Genomic DNA, 19,872 nt, shown 5'->3' with positions numbered 1-19,872 from the left:
GAGAGCTCAATACTTTCACTAAGTCGATATTATAGAAATGAAAAATGTGTCTGAGATGTTAGGTAGCTTGCTCAAGGTCACAAACTTTGTAATTGGCAGTGCCCTGACTAAGGATTATGTGACCTCAATGGACATGATCCTAACTACTATGCAAAACTGACTTCCCAGTTGATAAGAGCTAATGCTGAATTTTTTTTAAAGGCATTTTTCAGTTGCTCAGGGGTAGTTCATTAAAGAATGAGATGTAAGACAGTTGTCCACATTCTGGTATGAAATCTTCAAGATTGGTTAAGGAATAACTGCAAAATGCAGCTACAGCCAGCAGAGTTCAAAAAAAGTATAGCCACACAAGATAAAAGCAAATTGCAAAAAGCATGGTGGGGTGTGTGGGTAATGGATAGGATTTAGTTAGGTATGTGCCTGTACAAACTTTTACTTAATTTTATTGTCATTTCTAGATTTAAAAACAGACGTGCTTAGTTTACTTTAAAATAACAAAGGAGCAAAGAAGACATAAAACACCAATTCCTGCCACTGAGAACTAACTGCCAACATTTGGTGCCCTTCATTCAGTATATTGAGATAATAAACGTAACTTATGATCTTGTGAGTCATTCTATCAGTGTAGATAGATAGATAGAATGACTCACAAAATTGTTATTTATAAAGACTTTATTAAGCATGGATTTGTGTTCTCACACTTCAAAAAAATAAAATATTCAGATTATTTCAATTTAAACTAACATATTTAACAAAAATGTTGGCTTTACGCTAAACTAAAAGTTATTAAACTTTAAAGAAGTGTTTCTTAACAATAAAAGGTATTACTAAAATATTTCAATACAGAACTTAATTAAAAACCAGGAGAAATATTGAGGTTGAAATATTGAGTAATTCATTTTTAACTACACTTTACAAGTTTAATCAAGCTTAAACTGTATCAATTGACTCTGCTATGAAAGATGTAAAGAACTTCATCCTCTTTCCAATTTTCTTAATTATCTCGGGGTTTTAAACTGCCAGTATTTTATATATATATATATATATATATATATATATATATAATCTTCTGTAATCAACATTTTAAACTTATTTAAAATTGACTTTATACTTACTACCAGTCCTTTTCACATATATTCAGTACTAATATTGTTATCATGAATTCATTACTCTGTGGGCTAGATTTTATTATCAACATTTTTTGTTTCCTCTCCAAGAAAAATGGACAGTTGCTTTAATTGCTGAATTCTCGCCTTTTGACAATATCTGTCTCTTGGCTTTATTATTTAAATGATAAGGACAACTTGGCTGGGTCTAAATTATCTATGATACTTTTTTCATTCAAAAGACAATGTATATTGCCACATAGTTTTCTGATATATATTGTTGTAAAAGAAAACTTAGCTTAAATTTTACTCTTCATTGGTAACTTGCTGTTTCTGCCTAGGCACTGAATATCCTTATTTGTCTTTGAAGATCAGCAAAATATACCTTGATTTTTGATCTCTCAGTTTTATTTCCACACCACTCACCCATGGATTATTTATTCTTTTGAAATGGATACTAAACTTTCACTTCAAGAGTATAATTCTGGCATTAGTAAACAAATGTTGTGATCACTTTCACTTTGATGCACTTCTTTAGGTGCATTTTTCTTAAAAGCTGAAAGAATTTCAGTATCTCTAAGTATCTGTGATACTGTAAAATGACATCCCACATTTAGCTTTTTTCTAGATTTTATCTAATACTCGAGGTGATTTGATCAAGACAATGACACCATCAATTAAAAGCAGCATCATATTTTAAGTACAACTGAAAATGAAAACATCCTGTCACTTATAAACTGTTGTTTATTGTTAGATGTGCCCCAATTTACAAAAGATCAAAACTTGGGGGATAAAAGTAGGTCTTGGGGAAAAGAAGGTAGGTATTGGAACTAATGAAATATGATACTATCCTCACCTTTCAGGTAAAGAAACCCAACTATGTTTCATAAAAAGACTCAGCTATTTCACTGAAGTGACTAAGCTAGTTAATGGTCAATACAGAAGCTTCCATTTCCATTTCTTCTAACTCCTATTCTTATTTTTTATGCACCAAAACAGCTCCTTCTATTCAAAAGTACATGGAGGTAGAGGTCAGAGTTAGGAACATGAGTTCACAGCAACAAAAATAATAAAACTGTTAAATTAATTTCAAATAAAAATGTCTACTTTCATATTGATCCCTGATACTGGATCATTTTAAATGAGCCACATATAACCTAAAGTCAACATCATTTCCCTTTCATGTGCGGCTAAAGCTGCTTAACTAACATTCTACTGATTCTATTACACGGCCAGCATTTTAAATGGCCTATTATACTGAAGTTGTACCTTCGCTGTCTGGTATTTTATCTTATGATTAATGGAAATTCTATGACCTTTTGAATAGTAAGTCCTCTTTGGCCATTTGTAGATTCTTATTATTACAGCATCTGAACATGATTAGTTTAAATGCACATGAATAAATTTCACTGAAAATAGTTTTTACTTTGTTCATAAACATCTAAAAGAAAAAAGATCTTGACATGAATAATATGATTGGTGGCTGTTAAGAATGAAATCCATATTAAAAGGAAACTGTGGCTAATTTTGAGTAAACCTATCTCCAAAGGTTGGAATTATTTTGGCACCAAAAGTTTTTATTAGAGGTTGAACATATGGTTTCATGACCCATCTCCAGAAGAATGTGCTTTGTGAGATCTGGCATGTCAATTAAACTCTCTGAGGCTCAGTTTATGATCTCTCCTACATGCAGTGTAGAGTAGACAGGAAAATGCAGCCTATAACTGAGCAGGTATAAACCCAGGTAAAACTGAGGTGATACTATTATTGAAAGAAGAGTGATAAAAATTCATATTGGGGCATAAGTATCAGTCTCTGTCATAGAAAACTACAAAAATTGACTTTCCTACTTAAAAATAAAACACATACAAGAAAATACTTTAAAAATATAATGCCTTATTGGTAATACTTTAAGTTTTTCTATAAATTTTCAGACAAAGTAATAACTTGTTTTTTGTTATTGTCTCACAATCATAATACTCTAGTAGAAAGAGGAAGGTTTGCCAAGTTTAGTGAAATGCTTGAGTTGAACAGAATCATAGCAATCACTTCATTTAAGCAACTTACAAGGCAATTAGTGACACAGGTGAGGGCATTTAAAATGCATGTTACTCTTTATCTTGCCCCATTAAAATAAAGAGGCATTTTGTTGAGGCAAGATGATTATCTCTAAGATATTGTTCCTTCATCAAATTTCCCAATTTAACCTACTTGTGAGTTCTCGTAGGGTTTGAGTAAAGAGTATGATAATTGAATTGCTTTAGCTAATGATATCCCCTGATGGGGAGGCAGGAAAGCACAGCAAAGTTTTGAGCAGCTGAAGGTACAATTTGGCCTGGCATGAACCTCCTTTCTTGCAAAAGACGGAAAGGCAAACAAAACAAAACAAAAACCAGTAAATAACTTTTTGAACTAAATAACTTTTTGTGCTTTAAAGATAAATTTTAAAATCTCCTTACTAGCAAATTTTCTCAGAATCTATGCTTCCACAGTACATGGTGCAAGCTTTGACTTTTTGATATTTTGAACAAGTTTTGCATTGTATCTGAACAAAGAATTGAGAGAGAAGGCAACTTTTCATCTCGAAATGACCTAATTAATAGCCCCTCCACATCAGAAAGCAGTGTGTCATGCAGTCAGTTTGGAGGCAAATTCTTTGAGCCACAGGCCCAAATCCTAAACCAGTTCATTTATCAGTCAAAGTTGTTGTTGAAGATTGGTAGGGATTATGGCTATGGCTAATTGAAGGGAATGGCAAATCCTCCCCTCAAAAAGCAACTATAAGCCAAACAAATAGACCACAAACATAACAAAATAAAAACTGAGAAAACAATTTCAGGGCTCTAAAAATTACCCAAAGGCAGAATACAATCTGAAAAGTATTTATGGTTTAAAACCTGCTGGACACCAAATAAGAAAAGTGGAGACCTACGGCATTCTGAACTGGCCTCACATTTTCCCCAACCCCACCCCAGTTCAGCATGGCAGTTCTGCCTGGATGGGTCAAGCCACAAGGGCTATAAGATTCTCTGCAGCAGGCAAAATGGGCTTACTTTATTTGGGGGGGTCAGGTGTCACTCATGCCCAGCAACACAGCAGTGGATGTGACTTCTAAGAGGCAGGCAAATGGGAGAGATCAAATTCATGTGTCTGCTATCTTGACATTGTGTGGTTAGAAGACAAGCATATTTCTGATTGAGACTGGTCACTGAAACAGGATAAAAAGCAGCAACGGACAAAATATTTCATAAAATAATGACTAAAAACTTTCAAATTTGATGAAAACAATAATTCATACAACCAAAAAGCTCCACAAACCTAAGACAGATAAATACAAAAAGATCCATATTTAGATACACTACTTTCAGACTACTGAAAGACAAAGACAAAAATCTTGAAATCAACAAGAGAAAACAATTCATTGCATACAGGGGAACATCAATATTATCGTTTCTCATCAGAAGCAATGGAGATCAGAAAGTAGAGAGACAGCATATTCAAAGTGGTGAAAAAATGTAAATGGTCAACAAAGAGTTCTATACACTGCAAAACAGTTATACAAAAATGAAGTGAAATAGAAACAGAAAATTTATTGCTAGCAGAAATGCCTTACCAGAGATAATAAAGGAATTTCTTCAGGCTGACAAAATATGACACCAGATTTTAAATGAAATCCACAGGAACAAATTAAGATCATGGAAAGTGGCAAATATATGAGTTAATAAAGAATAATATAAATCCAAATCTATTTTACATACATTTATGTAAGTACACAAATACATATTTTCCCTTAACTTTTATGTAAGACAAAAGGTTATATAAAGTAAGTATAACTATTTTTTGGTCTCATGATACATATAAACATAACATATTTTAGCAAAAAGAAAGGAAGAGACAATAAAGTATACTGGAACAAAGTTTGATAATTTAACCAAAATTGAGTCAGTATTAATATGAAGCAGTTTGTGATAAATTAACATGCATATTATAATACTTAAAACAACCATTCAGAAAACCACCAAAAAAATTCATTTAAAAATCAACACAGGAGTGGAAATGCTACATTAAAAAATGTATTCAGCACAAAATAATACAGTCAAGGAGAAACACTGAGATACAACTAAGTGATAGGACATCTAGAAAACAAATTACAAAGATAAATCCAATGACATCAATTACTTTGAACATGAACAGTCTAAATATTCCAAACAAGCAAAGACTATTAGATCATATATGAATAAAAAAGCAAAACCAGCTATAAGCTCTTTGTAAGACATCCAACTTAAGACTAAGAGACAAAAGTAGATTGAAAGTAAAATGAAAATGTTTATCATGCAAATAGTAAGCTTAAGAGAGTGGAATGTTATATTAACGTAAGACAAAAGAGACTTTAAGGCAAAAAATATAATGAGAGAAAATTTCATAATGATAACAGGGTCAATGCATCAGGAAGATATAACAATTATAAACATATGTGTACCTAAGAAAACAGGCCCAAAACATATGAAACAAACCAAAAAAAAAAAAAAAAAAGAATTGAACACAGAAGTCAGTGCTATAATAATAGTGAGAAAGTTTGATACTTTACTCTCAGTAAGTGATAAAGCTAATCACAAAAATCATACGCTATATAGAAGACTTGAACAACAGTATGAACCTAACAGATAGCTATATGTAAATTCTACCCAACAACAGAATCCACATTTTTTAATGCATCATTTTCCAGGATAGACCATAAGCTTGGCAGTAAAACAAGCCATAATACATTCTAAAGTATTGAAATCATAAATAGCATGTGATCTGACCACAATGGAAATACATTAGAGATCAACAACAGAAAGAAATACGAAAAATCCCCTAATGTTATTTTAAAAACACCATTTCAAATAACTTATGTATCATAGAAGAAATCACAGGCAAAATAGAAAATATTCTGAAATGAACAGAAGACACAATATATCATAATTTATGTGATACAGCTAAAACAGTGCTTAGACCTGAGTTTACACCTTAAGAAACTAGATAGCCAGGAGCAAACTAAACCTAAACAACTAGAAGCAAGGAAATAAAAAAATGTTAGTAGAGACATCAATGAAATAAAAAGCAGATAAACAACTGAGAAAAATCAGTGAAATTCATAAGCTTTTTGTTTTAAAAATTCAAGAAATGCAAATTACCAAAAAACAAGAAGAAAAAAAGGAGACAACGGTAATGACCCTAGAGAAATAAAAATAGGTTATAAGGCCTTATTATGAAAAGCTTTATGCCAACAAAATATACAACTGAGATGAAACAAAAAAAAAAATCCAAAAAATAAATGCTCAAAACTGGCTTAGAAAGAAATAGAAAATCTGAATATAGTTATAAAACATAAATAAATTAAATTGGTAATGAAAAAAAGAGACCCACAAAGAGAACCCCAAGACTGGGTGAATTCTATCAACAAAGGAAAGAATTATTATAAATTCTTTACAAATTCTTTTTTAAAAAATTTAAGAGAAGGAATCACCAACTCATTTTCTGAGACTCGTATTATTCTGTTAACTCAATCCAGACAAAGATAACCCAAGAAAAGAGAACTACAGACAAACATCCCCCTTGAACATACACATAAAATCCTTGACAAAATATTAGTAACCTAAATAAATTATTATATACCACAATTGTCTTAGTTGGTTCAGGCTGCTCTAACAAGCTATCATAGACTCAGTGGCTTAAACAACACAAATTTACTACTTACAGTTCTGTAGGTTGGGAAGTCCAAAATCAAGGTGGTGGTTGATGTGGTTTCTGGTTAGAGCCCTTTTCTTGGTTTGTAGATGGCATTCTTCTCATTGTAGCCTGACATGATGGAAAACAGAGAGAAACAAGCTTTCTCATATCTCTTCTTATAAGGACACTAATCCCATAATGAGGGCTACACCATTACGAAATATTCACATCTAACATAACCCTTAGTGGTGAAAATAAATGCTTTCCTCCAAAGATGAGAAATGACTCAAATTTATGCATTCTTGCCATGTCTTTTTAACCTCGTACTGGATGCTCTTGCCATGGCTATCTGACAAAAAATATAATAAAGTAAAATTACCTTATTTGTAGGTGACATGATTTTGTGTGTAGAAAATCCTACGGAAGCCACTAAAATACTGTTAGAATTAATTAAAGAGTTCATCAAGATCACAAGATACAAGATAAATACATTAAAACCAACTGTATTTCCATATACTAGAAGTGAAAACACAAAAATGAAATTAAAAATTCCATTTACAATAAGATCAAAGAATAAAATGCCTAGGAATATATTTAATACTCAAGTAAGTGAATAACTTATACTGAAAACTACAAAGCATTGTTGAAAAAAATTTAAAAAGTTCTAAATCAACTAACTTTATTCTTACTACTGAATAATATATACTAATTTTTTAGCTGCTTGTAATTTTTGTTCCTTCTAGAATATAAACATGAAGGAAGGTCTTTTGTATCTTTACTGTACTGCTGTAATTGGGGGACCTACAAAAGTGTCAGGCACCTAGTAGGCTAAATAAATATTTGTCTAATAAATTATAAAGAGTAACTCCTGAATACAATTAAATATTATAATTGAACAAGACTTCAACTGATTTGACTAAACATTAGCTAAAACACAGACAACATCAATTTCCTAGTCGTAGCTAAGGGACTGTATTAAAATCCTCGCATGTCTGGTCATTAAAAAATCAAAACAAATGAAACAAATAACAAACACTTTCCATTTCAACTGGATAACATGTTCACAGATCATACAAGCACTTATATGAAAATCAGATGGAAAATAAATTCAACATTTTTCTATATAAATTTATTACTGGTTTACCACTATCTTTTTATTTATATTTCAGTATTAAACTTAATATAATTTATCTCCCTTAGGGAGCCTCACAGATATTTTAACAGCTGTACACATAATACTACTCTCTCAAGAGAACAGGGATTTATACCCACAGACAATTCATCATGGCTTTCTGGAAATGCTTTACAGACCAGTCTTCCCAGGGCTATTAATCTCCTTCCTTATAAATGGCCTTATTACACAGTTTAACTGTTTGTAACCTGAGTTTTCTTTTATACTTCATATTTATTCTGTAACTATAGTAAAAGCCTCCAATAAAATACTCTGTAGGATCCAAAAATTCAATCTCATAAAATGCTATGAGAACAAGAAACAAGCCGCTGGTTGAGAGTGATCCTCATTTTGGCTACAGGACTTAAATCCTTTTTGGATCCAGTTGCTTTGGTAAGGGTTGAAAACTTAAATACTCCAAGTGATACTTCTATATTCCATGCTTAGATAAATTCTCCTAGAAAGTTAGTCTTTTTTATTGGTCCAAAGAGAATTTACTGGGAAACAGGGGGCATGAGGATCCATGACTGTGTGCCCCTGGATGCATTATTTTGTGCTTCCACTTGGCCTCGCCATCCTCCCTCCTTTCTCTTCCCACTGTCCTCACCCATCCTTAAGAACCTGTTTCAGGAGGGCGATGGGAGACAATAGCCAACTGAACCAGGCCTAAATTTATAATACAGTTTTGTTTGAATCTTCTGTAATCAAATTTTGGGGAAGGTGGGATTAGAGTTGGTGGAAAAGTTAAATAAGTTACTTTTGCCTATATAGTTGTCATTTTAGCTCCCACTAGCAAATGCATCATCACCAAACTGAGATAAAATGACACCAATTGGGGGGAGGGTATAGCTCAGTGACAGAGTGCATGCTTAGCATGCAGGAAGTCCTGGGTTCAATCTCCAGTACCTCCATTAAAAATAAAAAAACCAACAAACCTAACTATTCCCCCCCCCCCGAATTTTTTTAACTTAAAAAAAAAGTGAAAAAAATTAATTCACAAAAGTTTAAAAATACTTACTAGTGGTCTTGGAAGCCTCCAATCACGACTTAGATCTCGGCATAGGTCAGGCTTCAGCTCCTTTACCCGCTGCTTTTACCCTGGGGGCCTGGTGGGCTGTATGCGCTTGACCACCTTCAGGTACAAGCGTCAGGCTCCTTGCCCACCACCTGAGGGAAATACCGGGCTTTATCTTCCCCCTCCTCCTGCTGTCTGGCCCCGTCTGCTTTCTGGGGCCCCGGGGGTTCCTCGGCATCACAGTCTCCACTGGCCTCTGCTGGTGCCTTCTTCATGACCCCCAGGCTCTTCTTCTAGCGGGCTTCTCAATGCTCCCACTTGCGCGGGAAGCTGTGGGCCTGCTGGCTCGCTCTCTGGGCCTTTAGCTGTAGCTTTTCCTTCTTGGCTCCCAGGATGCCCTGGAGCTCCTCCAAAGTTTTGTGCAGGAAGCACGTTCCCCTCCAATACACTTCTGAATCTTGAAGAGCTGTAGGTTAACCGAAGCCCAGACTTGGCAGCGCCAGGCAACCGCCCGGGGCTGTTTGGTAACTGGGTTCCAAATCTGGCTTTGCCTAGAAAGCCCAAGGCCATGGCCAGCAGCTAACCTGAGTCCTGAAGGCGGCTCATGTTGGGGCGCTTCTCCTGGAGAAGCTTCATCATTGTGAACCCCAGAGGGTCCAGGCAGTACCACGCAATCCTTCAAAGACTGTTTTGGGGTTTTTTTTTTCCGTCTCTGCAGGCGGGTAGCAGTGGTATGCGGCTGCAAGAGCTAAGGCAGGTTCAGGCTAAGAGTCTTCCCCTGGCCCTGAAGGACGCAACCAAGTGCGGCTGCGCAACGTGGTTCCCGTGGTTTCCGCGTTGCGTCTCCCTGGGCGCATGCGCGCGCACGCGCGCTTACTCCTTGCTGCCGCAACCATCTTAATTGCACCTTAATGTAGTCTCCTCCGCAAAGCTGCCTCTGCCCGCCGCGTGAAGCGCTGCCCTGCTCCCTTCAGCACCCGAGCGCAGCCTAACAGGTAAACCTCTTTGTTATATATGCATAGGGCTTTTAAAAGCTGACTAAAGTTAAGATTTGTGTTTTGTGACTGCGGTGCGAGACGGGCTATGTCAAGGAGGACAGGTAAGAGTGAAATAAAGCTCTTGTTAAATAGGCATTGCAGTCGGGAGGCTTGAAATCCCTTCGCCTTGTTAAATGCTCAGCGCATGTGCTTTCCTCCCTGCCCGCTTTTGTGTGCTTTTCAGAACCGACATACCCCTGTTTTGCCCTAAACAGCTAATGATATGTGTTCCTGAATGTGAAAAAGTATTTCCTTGGAATTTTTCACTCCTCCTTCAAACCCTGGCCTTCGGTTGTTTATTCCGCCGTGGAGTTTCTGTTTGGTGTGGGCCTCACCCCTCCAGGTGTTCTTGGTTAGTGTTTAAAATGGCTTTCTTACGGAGCCAAACTTGCGTCTGCTCACCTGTTGGAGGTGAAGCCAATTTACTGACACTGGGTTGTGGTGAGGGGAAGGGGAGTGTTTATTGCAGGGCACCAAGCAAGTAGCCCAGGCAGCTGGTGCTTAAATGGTCCAAAACCCTGGATGGCTCTCAGGAAAGGATTGTTAAAGATAGAGTGAGGGAGGAGGGTTGTGGTGAGCTTGATCAGCTCCTGGACATTCTTATGATTGGTTGGTGATTAGGTAATTGGGAGTTAGCATTATCAACCTTCTGTTTCGGACTGGTCTGGTATCAAAGTGCTTGTGGGGAATATAGAGTTAACTTCTTCCACCTGGTGGAGATTTCAGTGTCTGCAAAACAGCTCAAAGGATATGGCTCAGAACATTATCGCCTTTTGAGGAGGTCCTCCACTTTGTTAAATGTCTAAACTAGTACTGTTTTTGTCTTGTTTGACTGTTTTCCTTTGTTTCTGCATTTTCTCACTTCTCTTACTAAATTTATTCTTTGGAATTCAGGAAAGGCCTAAGAGGCTAAAGTTTTTCTACAAACAAGAGGCAGGTGGAGGACATAGGGGTGGGGAAGTCTTGGGGGGGGAGGGGTCTATCCCAGAAAGCCCCCATGGGGTCCTGCTTGGTTACAGCTTCAGACTGGCTCTTTCTCTGAGTCACACACATGTGGTAGTGGAAATATTTCCACCTCCTTGTTCCTGGCATTACTGTAAGTGTATCTATGGCTCAGTGTACAACTAGATATCTTTCTCTCCCCTGCCCCTCACTCCCCTTCCTCCTGTCCCCACCCTGTTGGTTCAAGCTGATATGATAGCTGTAGCCTTTATATTCCTCAAAAGAGTCCACTGTGTTACTCCCCTACAGTTATAGAAAACACCACGTTTTCCAAGGGATCGCATAGTAGCCCTTCTCATTAGAATTGGGTTGGCCGTAGGCACCCTCATTCCTCTGCTTTGGGGAAGAAGAGATTCACAGCACACCCGTAACTCTCTCCAAAGCTAGAGCCCTCACATATCCTCTCTCTGATGTCTGTCTGTCCTTGAGGGCTAACCAGAATCTCAAACTTGTTTTCCAATTCTTCCTTTGCCAATTTCGTATAGCTCTGGCATATCACTTGGAATTTTATGTTTGGTTTGCTCTTGTTTTAAAATTACTATTATGTTTCCACCGCTGGAGAGTGGTGGGTCTAGGATATAAACATACGTCAACCTGACTCCAAAGCGCCTGCTCTGTAAGATGTCCCCAGTCTCAAGTCCACAGTCTCCCACCTCTCTCCATCGCGATCAGTATCTCCTTGCCTCCTGACCTCTTTAAATGCTCTAAGAAAGCGTCATTCCCGCCACACTCTTGGGAACCTTTACTTTGGTTTCTGAAGGAGAATCTATTCCAGCTCTTACATGTTAACTTTAAAGAACCCACTAACATTAACCTCTTCTTCCTTTTCTTGTTCTTTATCCAGGAAGTTTCTTTGTGGGAACATCTGTATGGCAACTGATCTTCCCACACAGCGTCTTAGAATGTGACAGCAGCTATTTTCCTTCTCAGACAGACCTTGTATAATCAGCAACTATGTTAGTATCAAGAATGTTCACCTGAGCATTCTAAAGATCCTGTTTTTTTTTTTTTCAGTAAATAGATTTGGCTGCTGAGCGGCATAATTTATTCTGTTTTCCCTTTGAAATATATTTAATCACAAACTAGAAGGTCAGATGGGCCTATATTTACAGACTGATAATTTCAGTCATTTCTAATTTATTTGGTTGTATTTTTAAAAAACAAAAGAATGGTAGTCTAATGTATGCAAGAAATATTAACTGGGATTGAGAAGACTGATAATACCTGATCAGACACCCACATAAGATTGTTGATAAATGTATATAATAGAACTTTGTAAAACGTAGTGGGATTTTAATACTGTTACCCATCCCCACACCTCGCTTCATAATGCACAGAAAAGTATTGGTTACATTCATCAAGAAAATATACATAATCCAAAGACACATAGTTGAAAAAACACTTTATTATTAAAAGTTCTACATTTGTCAACATTGAAATTTCATTTTATGAGGTTAGCGAGAATACGTTGAGGGGGACATTGCTTTAATTCTGATCCACTAAATTGTAAACTAGTGAATACTTTGAATATATTCTTCAAACCATTTGTAATATATCAGAATCATGATAGGTTTTGACAAAGCAAAAGATGCAGACATCATCTTTGTTTTTTACCTTTGTGTTTGCCAATTATTTATCTTGCCTTTCCCCAGATTTTATTTGATTCATTCTGTTCAAATAATGTACAATGAGATCAAGCCACAGGAACTCCAAACGCTCAGACTATGATTGCCAGCCAGTAAATAGGTTCTCTTTCAACTTCATTTAAATAACAGCTCCTGAATCTTCTTATAATGAAAGGAGCCTGAAATAAAAAGATTGCTCTCTTTTACATGAAACACTCCTCCACACACATTTTAGTAAAACCAGCATCTCTAAATCATCCCTTTGATAATTATGGAATTAAACACAATTTCCAATTACACAAAAGAGAAATTATCTAGCATAAGTGTAGGTTAAGTCAGTAATAGAGTTAATTAAAATGAGCACAGGTAGAAATAGCCTTGGGGGAGGGGCAGAGCGGTCATTTCTCAAAGTGAAGAAATGAAAAGCCGAAGGGGAAGCACGGTAATAAAAAGAAAACCCAAGTAAGCTACAAATAGATATGTATCTAATTTAAGTCAGTTTAAAAGCTAAATATTTTTTCCTGCCATCTCATTACATTAGTCAGATTTTCCGAAGATCAGTTAATTCTGTGTCCTCTGAATGCATGAGCACTGTAGTCCTTCTCAGAAGTTACACTGATGAAATGATAGGGGAACACTTAGCATTAACCTAAAACTGTGCAGTTTATGTGCTTGATGTGAACTCTGTTAGCTGCATGTTGATGTTAATTTTTACCATAGCAGAACAGTTTGTTTTATGGTCTGTAGGTCTTTTAGAAAGTACTTAAAACTTCCTCTTGGTTGTGATCCATAGTATCTAGAGATATGAACCTACTGCTGTCCGCATGTGTACTGTGTAGGATAGATGTACTTATGTACATATACTGATTTTGGTTTGGGTTTTACTCCCGTTTTCTCTATTTGACTGTAAACTTTGAGGACCAAGAGAGTGAGTTACCAAGTTATCATTTCATGTATGCTGAGGGATATATTTATCTGTGTAACCAAGCGGGAGCCTATTGCCATCATCGGTGACCACCTGATCTCTGTAATGGTGTTTGTAACTGCTTAGCTGTGTAGTGCTTTAAAGGGCTTTTCTCATGCTCTTGCTGGCCAGGGTTGGGTTGGAAAGGAGGGAGGCTTGGGTCGTCTGTCCAGCCCCGTCGTGGTGCTGTGTGTGGGGATCATGCTCAGTGCCCTGCTCTTGAACCTGACACCTCAGAAATGGCAGTTGGGTGTTTTGTGCATCTTACTGTTCATAACTCACTCCAACTGCCCCACGTCTGCAGTTTCTTTTGCCCCCTTGTGGTTTGCCTATATCCTGTTGTTCGAGCTGCAGGCCTCAGCCTACAGCAGGAGATCCTAGGCCTCAGCCTGCTTAAAAGGCTAGAAGCGTTTATCAGCCTGAGTTTAAACTGTACATGCTTTTCTCTAGAGCACTTTTCCACAAACTCCCTTCCTACGCATCCTTTGTTCTAGGTACATGAATGTTAAGAGGGTCCCAAAGCCAGAGGTGAACTGCATACCCAGCAGAGAGGAGGGGACCACTGAATCCGCAAAAATAAGAACCTTGCAACAATTTGTTACCCTGTATGTGATCTCAATGGAAAATAGCTCCACCCCTTGAACTCAAGCCTTTACTATAAAACCCCCTGCCTTCTCTCCCTAGCAGGCCCACAGTCTTAGAGGCATTAGCCCACTGTGACCGGCTTTGCTTGGCAAAGAAGTAAAGCTGCCTTTTTTACTTCATCCAAAATAACTGTCCTCCACTTTCAATTCGGTAAGAAGGGTATGGAGGCTAAGTTTTGGCAACATATATATATGGGGGGGGAGGTGTTTTTATTTTAATTCAAAATATGTAGTTTTAGGATATATGTTGCCAATTATGTATCTAATTACTTCTTGCTGCTATAAGGAATCCATAATATGTTCAATGTATGCATCTAATATTTGTATATTTATGTGTATGTATATATAGTATGTGCATATAAATAATAGAGAAATCTACATAAATAGAAAGATATCAATATCTGTGTGTGTGCATGTTCAGATTGTATGGTCAGGCCATTCAAGATGGCTGTCCTCTTGCTCTCTGTACATCCCCTGCTCGACCAGGCCCTGCTTCACTCACATGACTCCACTTAATTATAGGGCTTAATTAAACTGCCTGCCTGCCCCAGATGTTGGTTTCTCTGGTAACTGAGAGCCAATCTGACATCAATTACCCCTTAGACGGTAGCCGCCTCCTTCCCCAGGTGGCAAAGATAGCTGCCATGTCCTGCCTTCTGCTGTCTATGGTGGGGTGTTGGTCCAGGACCTTTGGTTCAGACGTGTAAAATCCCCTGTCCTTTAAACTGTTGATGTCTCTCTCACTGAGCTCTTTTCTTCTGTCTCAAGGCTGGGTAACTACCGGGCTTGCAGGCTTGTGGGATGCAGCCCAATAATCAATGAGCCGACCAGGAGGCCAGGGAAGCTCCCATGAGTGCCAAGAGGTTGGGACATAAGGACACAAAATGGAAAGTTGCCGGAGTAATCCCAAGGTGGCCGTCCACTAGTATGTGGGACCCTGTGGGACCTGTGGCAGCTAACATTTCTCTTCTATTGTATCAGTAATATTCTTTAACCTCAGAGCGTCTTTCCATTTTAAAAGCTTGTGGCTCGTCTGATTGCATGGGGGTGACTGGGGAATACAGACAAAAACACAAGGCCTGGATTATCTATGAAATGCAAGCATGCCCCTAACCCACCACCTTTAAACAGTTAAAGACATAGGTTTTATTTTCAGAACAGGCTTGTGAACCAGTTAACCAGAAGGGTTTGGTTGGGGCTTGTGGCAACAGCAAAATAATAAGAGTACCATTGGGCTTCTGGTCCCAGCTATGGCAGGGGACAGAGCAATGATACAGTGTGATGGAACAACAGCTGTATGCGATCTACAGGGCGTTATAACAGGTGGAAGACATTACAAAAGGCCTATCCAAGTCATCAGGCAACACAACACAAAAAGACCCACTTTACCCATCCTGTGGTTTAGTAATGGGCCAATAAAATGACATACACTGGCGTTTCCACCTGCCCTACAGCCCCCCTGCTGCCAGGCTAATGAACAGAATGAACGGACTACTTAACAACCACTAAGACAGGAAATCTTCTCTCACAACATGTGTACCAGCAGGCTAACTCAAGCCCTAGGAACTATAACTGAACATCCCAGGAGCATCATCCCAGTGCTTACACCGTGTCCGCCCAGAAGCAACTGGTCAACACAATCCGAGTTCAACTGTTGACCACCAAAGGATGGACGGACTATTGCCAACCATCAGTCAGGACAATGACTCACTTTTGCCCTTGCCACAGGGTCTACCCCCCCGCCCAGGGGAACACGTTATAAAATGGCCCTGGGACTGGCAGGCAAGTCCCCAGTTTTGCGTTTACCACCCTGTGGCGAATAGGGTTAGAAAGGGATTTACAGAGTTTACCTGTCTTCGACCCGTCCCCACCTAAAACTACAAGGTAGTTAGTCCAGGTAGCCTGCTGGAGAAAGGCACCACGATGTTAACCTTGCGGTCGGCTGTTACACCGCCTCGCCAGTGTTCAGCACCAGCTGCGGGGACTCAGGGTGGGCAGGCAGTGTGTTACTGCAGATCAGGACAAACCACAGGCAGGGGCGCTGTTACCTCAGAATGCTGTTACTGCTTGTGTTGTATTTAATGGCCATGATCTTCCCTGTGTTGTGTCTGCTAAACATCTTACATTTTGTCCTCAGTCTGAGCGAAGGGAATCTGTTTTGGGCCACGAACAGTGGTGGCCTCACTGAGAAAGGAGTTTGATTGCTGGGTCTACAGTGAGATGCTGTTGTCCTCCTCTGGAACTACCCGATAAGCACCTGGCTCAAAGTTTGCCCACCTCTTGGACTCTTGATACTCTTTAGCTGTCTATATTGCCTTTGTGGTATTTGGTTGCAGTGCACCTGTACACCCCTGACCCCAGGGATATCAGCGAAGAAGGGCAGATCAAGATTGTAAGTGTCATGCGGGGTGTGTAGGGATGGAGTTCTAGTCAGGCCATTCAGGATGACCTCTTGCTCTCCGTACGTCCCCTGCTTGACAAGGCCCATACTCACATGACTATCCAGGCCCCTTAAATACAGGGCTTAATTAGCAACTGCCTGCCTGCCCCAGCTGCTGGTTTCCCTGGTAACTAATGAGCCAACCTGAAGTCAATTCCCCCTAAATGGTAGCCGCCTCCCCAGAGTAGTGAAGATTGTTGCCTGCTGTCTTCCATCTATGGTGGGGTGTTGGTCCAGGACCTTTGTTTCAGACCTGTCAGACCCCCTGTCCAGTAGGCTGTTGATGTGGCAGTCACTGGGTTTTTCTGTCCCATAGGCTGTTGATGTGGCAGTCACTGGGTTTTTCTGTCCCATAGGCTGTTGATGTGGCGGTCGCAGGGTTTTTCTCCTGTCTTGAGGCTGAGCAGCCACAAGGCTTGCAGGCCTGTGGGGTGCAGCCCAGCACAGATAGTCAAGAGGATGAGGAACATAAAAAAACAGTAAACCAAAAGATACTTGGCAGTTTAAGGAGTGCAATTTATTTTAAATAGAGGATTAATTAAAACATTTTTTCATCATAGATGAATGGGTACTTATGGCTTGTAATAAAATGCAAAAAAGTGCTGGGTCTAAAGCGACTTCAAGGAAAATAAAATTAGTGTGCCCTAAAAACTGTTAGAGGGAACAAAGCCTTCTGTGTTGACAACGACCTGATGTTGTAGAGAGTTAGAATAAAATTGGTTTATAAATTATGAGACTGGAGATCATAGAGGTTTTCCTACATTTTTCTATTGTCATACGGTTGTAACTTTCACACTTAGGCCTTTAACTAAAAGTAGATTCTATTTTTGTAAGTAATATAAGATGGTAAGTCATTTTTTTGACATCAGCTTAAAGGAACATTTTTGTAACAGCATGTGTGTAATTCAGTTTACCCAGATAATACATTATATACCATATATGTTTATATCTACTATGTGTGTATGTAAAATTTAAAAAGCAAACTTTAAAATTATATACAATTATTTAATATGTTTGCTTGGTTAAATTAATTCCAGGTTAAATTCTTTCACTTGTGTCTGAAACAAGCTTGAACAACTGAGGTTATATGAAATATTTCTCAGGTGAGACCATATTAAAATATATTTTGTCTGCCATTGTGTCACCAGACCTGTCAGAAAAAAGATACTGAGAAAATAATTAGAAGTCTATGGTAATAGTCTTAGTCTTGAGATGAAATAAGCTTTATAGACGGAGTTGACTATTCGTATTTCTAATTTACAGATAATAAAACTAAGGCTTATTAGTGCTAAGTAACTTTTGCTGAAATTTCATTTAGTGAGGAGAATATCTAAGATTTATATGTCGCACCATCGGTCTACTCTTAAACTCAGGCTTCATCCACTAAACCAGGAGTCTGTAGACTTTTTCTCAAAAGGACCATATATAAATATTTAAAGCTTTGCAGCCCATATTGTGTGTCTGTTGCAACTGCTGTAGACAACATGTAAACAAATAAGCATGGCTGTGTTCCAATACAATGGTATTTATAGACATAATTCTTGTTGCATAAAGTTTTCACACCATGAAATATTATTCTTCCCTCAGTTTTTTTCAGCTATTTGAAATATTTGAAAATTCTTTGCTTATATGCTCTACAGAAACAGGAGGCAGACTGGGTTTTGCCCACAGTCTGATTTTTCAGCCTCTGCACTAAACCATTTTAAACTTAGGCCGTCAGACAAGGGTTGAAGTTTGTATTTCCACTGTGAAATGCTGCAATGAGGTCATTTTACCTTAAGAGTGTAGATGAAGTGGTTTTTTTATGGCATCTAAAATAGATACCTAGTAGCCAGACAAAAATGCAAAACCGAAGTTTAAGATAAATGTTAGCAATGGTAAATATTTAAGAGTCATTCCCATGAGGTTATATATAACTCAAGCTGAAATAGTATTTGAAAGGGTGACTTTGGAAATAGCCACGGCCATGCAGTGGAAGGGGAGAAAGGAGCAAGAGAACCTGGCATATGTATGGAGATACCCGTGAAAAGGGTAGAATTAAGATGAACAAATTCATGGAAAACAGGGAAGGAGATAGTTTCATGAAAGAGGAGCAGGGCTAACAACAAATCCATGAGGACAAGGAAAAGTTCATGGCTCCATGTGGCAGCTGAGTCGGTTGACCATGATCTCTGATAGAAGAGTCACTATAGAAAAGTTAGCATGGAAGGCAGGGTACAGGTGCTTAAGTAGGAGGCGGAAAGAAATCCAACTTTCTATTAGAAATGGACTTTTCAAAAGGAGACTGTATTCAAGTTATCTAAAAATTCAATGCTTAATAAATGCTTACTTTACAGAAATCTTTGTATTTCATACGTAAGCATGGACAGCAATAAATGGAGGCAGTGGTGTTTACACACAAACCTGTAATGTCTGAGATTTAGGAACTGCTGTGGTTTGGTTGTCATATTCTAGGGCTTCCATGAGCATTTACCTATTTGTTGTAATTTTTCCCATGTAATTGCAACTTTTATTTCAGTGTGTGTTAACATATGTGGCATATCTCTAATTTGGAACTTGTGGTGAATCTGCCACACTTCCAACTTTAAATGACATGCTGACTCTAATTTTGGACCTTAGATCTCTGCATAGGGGATGAAATTGGCTTAAAAGTAGCTCCCAGATTGATATTTTCAGGGCAAGAAAAGTTGGACAGAATGAAAATAATGAAATGTGGAAATCTATCACCTCCAGAGCATAGAAAGTTTTTCAACAGAAAGTATAATCTATAAAGGTGGGGTAAATTGTTTCTAATTTAGAGTCTTAGAAGATAACATATGGCATATATTAAAATGAAATTCATTTAAAGAATTATGACAGAGGTGTAGGGAAGATTAGGAGAACACACAAGGCATGTTAGCGGAAGAAGCTGCTTTTATGCTGAGGACTGAAGGGTCAAGTGGACAAAATAGTTCCCAGAATTCAGTGAGACCTGAGGCTAAGAAGGAGGGTCTGCCGTAGAGTCAGCCTTCCAGAAAAAGTATTGCGATTGGAGGAGAAGACTTTTTTTTTTAAATTGTAGTTTTTATTTATTTATTTATTTGTTTATTTTGGTGGGAGGAGGTAATTAGGTTTATTTATTTTTAGAGGAGGTACTGGGGATTGAACCCAGGACCT

The 19,872-nt window shown here is 38.1% G+C and overlaps 2 long non-coding RNA genes across 10 annotated transcripts in view; one reads left to right on the top strand and one right to left on the bottom strand.

Moving 5' to 3' along the window:
* The window catches only part of LOC140699014 (uncharacterized), a 40,795-nt gene extending 31,026 nt beyond the window's left edge, over positions 1–9,769 (bottom strand). The window contains exons 1-2 of the long non-coding RNA XR_012077042.1: positions 9,008–9,769; positions 6,847–6,947 (exon numbers count right to left, since the gene is read on the bottom strand). This is a non-coding gene — a long non-coding RNA (uncharacterized lncRNA). The remainder of the gene's footprint in view (positions 1–6,846; positions 6,948–9,007) is intronic.
* Positions 9,770–9,880: 111 nt separating this feature from the next.
* The window catches only part of LOC140698765 (uncharacterized), a 73,556-nt gene continuing 63,564 nt past the window's right edge, over positions 9,881–19,872 (top strand). For 8 of the 9 annotated variants that reach the window (XR_012076680.1, XR_012076672.1, XR_012076679.1 and 5 more), the window contains exon 1: positions 9,881–9,999. This is a non-coding gene — a long non-coding RNA (uncharacterized lncRNA). The remainder of the gene's footprint in view (positions 10,000–19,872) is intronic. The other variant, XR_012076678.1, reaches the window with a different exon arrangement.

Source organism: Vicugna pacos, chromosome 10 (assembly GCF_048564905.1).
Source record: "Vicugna pacos chromosome 10, VicPac4, whole genome shotgun sequence".
Lineage (NCBI taxonomy): Eukaryota > Metazoa > Chordata > Mammalia > Artiodactyla > Camelidae > Vicugna > Vicugna pacos.
Note: the sequence above shows the minus strand (reverse complement) of the source record. Positions and strands in the feature narration are given on the sequence as shown.